Source organism: Etheostoma spectabile, chromosome 9 (genome assembly GCF_008692095.1).
Source record: "Etheostoma spectabile isolate EspeVRDwgs_2016 chromosome 9, UIUC_Espe_1.0, whole genome shotgun sequence".
NCBI lineage: Eukaryota > Metazoa > Chordata > Actinopteri > Perciformes > Percidae > Etheostoma > Etheostoma spectabile.
This window is the reverse complement of record NC_045741.1, coordinates 24,780,539-24,786,538: the sequence shown is the minus strand read 5'-3', so window position 1 is coordinate 24,786,538 and position 6,000 is coordinate 24,780,539. Positions and strand designations below refer to the sequence as shown.

The following is a 6,000-nucleotide window of genomic DNA, read 5'->3' as shown; positions in this document are numbered from 1 at the left end:
TCTCTCTCTCTCTCTCTCTCTCTCTCTCTCTCTCTCACCCCATTCGCCAGCCCCGCTCGCTCCCTGGCACCCCTCCATGTCGCTCCTGCCAACCTGCTTCCAAAACATGTAACCTACACTCAGACCCCCTCGCTGGGACGCCCCGGGCCCTGACAGGCCGAGCAGTAATGCTTAGTGGCACAGGCTCGCCTCTCCTCCGTCCTCCACCATCGCCGCAGCAGTTCTGCAGATTGCTATTTGCTGACATTGGGAATGAGATTAAAGGCAGGGGTTAGGAAAGAGGCATTCAGAGATTGAAATGCAGCAATGACAGCTATTCCTCTTGTCATATTAAGGCAACTGAAGGCCACAGCATTGTCAGGCTACATGGAGGGCAATCTAAAGCAACAAAGTAGATTAACCTAGAGGGGAAAGAGATGAAACAGTGCACAAATCGGGGCCTCTGGCCGTTCACTAGCTGGCAGTTCCACCCCTAATGTTATTTTCTGCTGTTTACCACACGCTGACCTATTGTTTATCCCTTTAATTAAGTGTGAGGAAGTTATCACAACTTTGTGGCTTTGTTTGGCCCACCTTTTTAAAAGTGTCACAATAAATGGATGCTGCATCAGTGGATAGACTAATTCAAAATTGAAGTCCAACAAAAATGTGAAATAGAGCAAGATAATTAGCTGTAGCCACATATCTGTGTGTTCATTAGGGCGTAAAATATTTGATTGCAATAAATCACATGATTGTCCATAGTTAAGCATTTTTATATCTGTTGTAAATGTACTCTAAAGTGGATTGTTTTCAAGTTTCTAATTCTCGCGTGGTATTTGTAGTACAGTAGTAACTCAATTCACAATGACTTATTGAGAGACGCATCTGAACTTTCCATTCAAAAGAACTGTAGATCTGAGCTACGGCCGTCTCACTTCTGTGTGTGTGTGTGTGTGTGTGTGTGTGTGTGTGTGTGTGTGTGTGTCTTGTTTGGTCTGTTCTGTGTCCTGTGTCCTGTGTCTGTGTGTGTGTGTGTGTGTGTGTGTGTGTGTGTGTCTGTGAGCTGCAGACATTGTTCCTGCTGTCGTGTTCTTGTCGTGTCTCCCTCTTTCCCGTAATTCCTCTCTTTGTTTTGGAGTGTTTGGTTCTTTAAATAAAAAAAAATGATCACAAAACAAACATGGAAAAAGCCAGATAAAAGTGTAACTCACCACTAAATCAATATAATACGTTACTCTTATCTGGGAAATTAAGCATGTGACCGGTTATAGCCCCCCTTACAGAGTCAATAAGAACCGGAACTGAAAAGAAAGAATGTGAATTGGAATCAGAACTGTTGAAATCAAAACGATGCCTGATGACTACATCATGTTTTCAAGGACCAGCGGGGGTCTCCCCGTGGATCGGAGCGTTGACGCCTCACCCTGCTGCAGCGAGCCACGTGGCTCTTGGCAGGTCTGGTGACCCCCTGGATGTTCCATTACCCGGTGGTGATAGGACACATGCCTTTGGTGTGGGAGATCTGGGTTTGATTCCCATTGGGATACATCAACCAATGTGTCAATGAGCAAGGCACTTAACCCCTATCTCTCCAGAGGCGTGTGACCTCTGATATAAACAGCAATCGCTTTGGATAAAAGCGTCAGCTGATTGACATGTAATGTTATTAATTACGTGTCAAAACATTTGTGGAGTTATTAGCTTGTTGTTATCACGTTCATTGTGTTAATGCAATCCTTTAAGTATTGTTGTGTTGTTGCTATCAAAAACACAACACATGTTTTGTGTTTTTACCACCAAATCTATCGGATATTTAAATCCAAGCACAAAACTTTAGTTGCAGTCCCAAAATGGGTTTGGTGGTTCTTTTATTAGTTTTGGATACGAGCTACAGTTGCCGGGTTTGCCTTTGGGCTTTGCAAGGGTTGCACCAGCAGAATTGTATTCTTTAGTAACATAGTGTGAAAAGTTTTGGTCTCCCACAAAAAAAGTTCCTTGCGATCCTTCTTTACATGCACGATCTTTGATTTGTGACGATGTAAGATCAAATTGAGCTGCAAGTGTGCTCCCTCTCTGCCTTTCATGCTGCTTCAATATCACGGCGTGAAAAAACAAAGAAGGCAAAGACTGAGGGAAATCTGAAGCGTTCTGCCACTCAACATCCCCCATTCCCAAACAACAGCGTCTCACTGCCACTACAAATACATTAGAAATCAATTATTTATGGAACAGAGTCAGGGCCTCTTTAATCTTTTCCTTTTATCCAATTAAATTGTCTAACCATTCTAAGCCTCTATAGCTCACAGGGAATGTGCTTCTTTAAAAAAGAGAAAAGAAGAAAAGATTTTCTCTTCAGTCCTTCTTTTGACTTTCGATATAACAGAGAGAATACACTTCTAAGGGTTGAGGAATAAAAGGAAAGAAAGCGAGTAAAGTGTAAATGAACTCCCCCCCCCCCTCCTGCCCCGTCACCATTGCATTGGTTCTACAGGAACTATTTGAAGTTTTGATATTAAGACTGTGGTTCCATTCCCCGTGCAAAGGGACGCTGGGGAGCGGGGAGGCCTTTCATGATTCCTTTATGCCCAGCTGAAATAGTTCGAAAGTATTTGCGATCATCTCCACAGGGGTAAATACGATGTTGCTTCAATTGCTGTCCTGTATTATTCAAGACGTCAATTGAAGTAGTGTCTCAAAATTGAAAATGCTTGCTTCCGACGCAGATGTGTGAAATTATTGATGTGAAGCATTGTAAAACACTCTGCACTTCTGCCTATTATCATACAGTAAGACTGTTTGAGGAAAAAAGTTTCAGACGTACTGAAAGCTTTACATTTTTACACTTTGTGGAATTATTTTCTCACCCCACAATGAAAGATATAGTTGTAGAAGAAGGCTTGATATAACACAAAGAACATGTTCAGTTCTTTCAGTTCAAGTGGGATAACTCGACCACCACGCTATGTTGGTTCAAATTTGACTTCATTCACAACTCAATAAATTGACAACAATTGAGATAATTGATTAACCATTTAAACTCTAGTTTATGTTCTCCTTTTCTAATCATTACATCCATACCTTACTATCACATAATTAATCTTAAATCCTAACAGATTGAACTTTGGCCAATCACACAGTGACACATCATAGTAATAATTACTGTGATTTACTTTTCATCCTCGGAGCCCATCGTCTAGTCTACTGTAAAAGCTTGGCATGATGGGAGACATCACAGGGACCTGGGATAAAATAAAGTTATTAATTTCCTTTCTTACAAAAGAGCTTAGAGCTGAAGCCATTCGTTGAGTAATCATCATTGATTGATAAATAATTAATATGCAACTGTTTTAGAAACAGCATCCTTGTCTTCTGTGATAGTAAAATGAATACCTCAGGTCAGAACCAAAGAACTTATATATAGAATATATATATATATATATATATATAATATATATATATAGTGAGAGAGAGGGGGGGGGAGAAGGACATGTAGCAGAGGGCCGCAGGAGTCGATGCTGCGGCCGCTCCACCAGGTGAGCTAACCGGGGGCCCCTGCCGTGCCAGTTGTATCATGCTTTTAGAGTCTTATTAAAAGAATGCGTTTAATCAAATTTTGACGCGATTTGGACCTCAGCTCCTAACGATCACAAAATAACATGTAATCGAGAAAAATGATTATCTTGCACATTATGTTTTTCTAGTAAACTTTCTTTTTGTCTTGCATTGTGAATGACACGCCCCCCCCCCCCCCCCCACCAAGCGAGCTCCTGTTTGTTGTGCTGTTTAAAAACGAGCGGCAGGGAAGATGGCGGAGGGAAAGGAACAGCGTTTGGTGAGCAAGAAGGGGCGTGCAAATTCTGTTTTTTTTTTATTCAATAAATGCAACATCTTTCCAGAAGTCAATGAGTAATTGTGATGTCAAAATTAACCAAAATAATTTGATTATTTTTTATCTTTTTATATTTTAGGTCATATTTAGAAATGAAAAGGCACACAGTGGTTTCATGGGCCAACTGTAAACAGCCTCAGATCTGCTGCTCTTAGTTCCATGATCATGTCATGATCAATTCATGTGTGGGCTGCTGATGTGTGCACGCAGCATGGCATGACATGTCTGTGGCTCTGCATGCACTATATGATACATGTGTCTTCATGTGGGCCATGTCTGGTGCAAAGAGATTTTTTTTCATGTGTGTGTGGGTGCGTGGGTAAAACTGTACACTGTACACACAGTTGCTCACAAATAGCTCCTGAGGGCCGTCGCAATCACAGACTGCCAAAAGGAGAAGGATTTCCGAGAGGTTTCCTTCTCGCTGTATAAAGTGGGAGCCCTGTGGGACATGTTTGGCATTCTCATCCACTCACTGAAGATGGCCTGTGATCTGAAGCCACTAACAGGCTCGGCATGCGCCGTCTCTGTCTCCCGCTCGCTCGCTCTCTCTCCCTTTCTCTTTCCCTCTGGCTCTCTGAAGTGATTACCCTGCTTGTGATTCCGCTGACACCCACATGTCCCCCCGAGACGTGCCTTCACTAGTTTGTTTAATCTGCCTCCCTGTACAGTAGGTAACGCAGCCATAATTGAGGTGTGTATAGAGCTGTGGGAACAGATGAAAACCAATAGCAGTTTTTTCATGATAACTTGTCTGCGTTATATGTTGTGGATGACAGCAGTTGCTAAATTAATGTACAAAATGCTGCTGTGATAGGATCTCAAATTGTTAACAGCTAAATGTCTTCTGTCAGGCCTTTTGGTTTCTCCAGTCAGTACCCGATGACGCTCGGTGTAATAGAAGCCACAAACATCTGTGTTTCAATAAGGATTATGAAATCTCACTGGAAAAGTTGCAGTTCCAGTCAGTCGTTAAGCAACTTTTCTCAGTTTGCACAGAGGCCGACAATAAGATAATGAGTTATTTGAGATTAGAATACTATTAGCGGTTCTTGCAGTCAAGCAGATATTTGATCTCAGCAACATATGACTTCCACACGTTGTGCTGATACCTGAGACAGATTCCCCTTTACACTCCGTTTGAATTTTTTGATACGAAAAACAGCGAGTGGAACTGTGAAAATGCAAGCATCAGATACTCTATCTCCCCCCGGTTAGTGTCTCGCCTCTGTCTGTAACACGCTTGAACTGCTCTGTTCAGAACATACAGAGTGTCAATCATCGCCCCAAATCAGCCTTCAGATGAAGCAAAAAATGAAAAGGAACAAAAAATGATCCAAACAACTGAACTTGAATTAATTAAATATACTGTATCATACTTCCTCTGAGCGATTGCATCTCTTCTCAGATGTGTAAAAAATAAAACATTCTCAGATATCTTTTTAAACCCTATTATTGTAAGATACCAGTAATTAAATTGACAGTGTTATTAATTGGGTTGAAGATAACTTGCATTGAGTCGAGGACATCTTAAACTCAATTAAAGATATCTCCAACTCAGTTAAAGATATCCAAATGCCATGTCCCGCAATATGCAACCAGGCGCTTTCTGGCGCAATAATATCAGTTCACTTGTGCCCCTTTTACAAAGACTTAGTTGTACTTCTAAAGTTTTTTTTTTATCATTTAAAGCCTGATTTTCGTTTTTAAATAGATGTCGCCCATGTCACACTTTGGTGATGTGTATAGTTTCTTTAATGTGCCATAATTATAGTATTTAATCCTTCCTTATCCACAGTTTGAAACAGAAATGAAGATTAGGCACTTCTGACATCAGGAAATGAAGCTTTTAAAGGGATAGCTCCAGATTTTTGGAACATGGTAGTATGAGTGGATTCATGGTCAGCCTATGGATCCTGTAGCAGAAAGTTCATCAGCAATAGTGTCAGTTAGGTCTCAACCCATTTATCAAGCAAGAATAATGGAGACATAACTCAAGATTTGCTGCTTTTCTCCTCTGTTCTCCTCTGTTCCAGCTGTTTTATTATTGCATTTACCCACGTAGTCATCATATCCACACTGCACATGACAAATCTCAATGTGTAAATATTTTGTGATAACACCAATAG

General features: G+C 41.1%; 1 protein-coding gene across 5 annotated transcripts in view; it reads left to right on the top strand.

The window, feature by feature from the left end:
* Positions 1-6,000, top strand: part of lpp (LIM domain containing preferred translocation partner in lipoma) — a 144,823-nt gene that overhangs the window by 110,836 nt on the left and 27,987 nt on the right. The gene's annotated exons all lie outside the window — the stretch shown is intronic.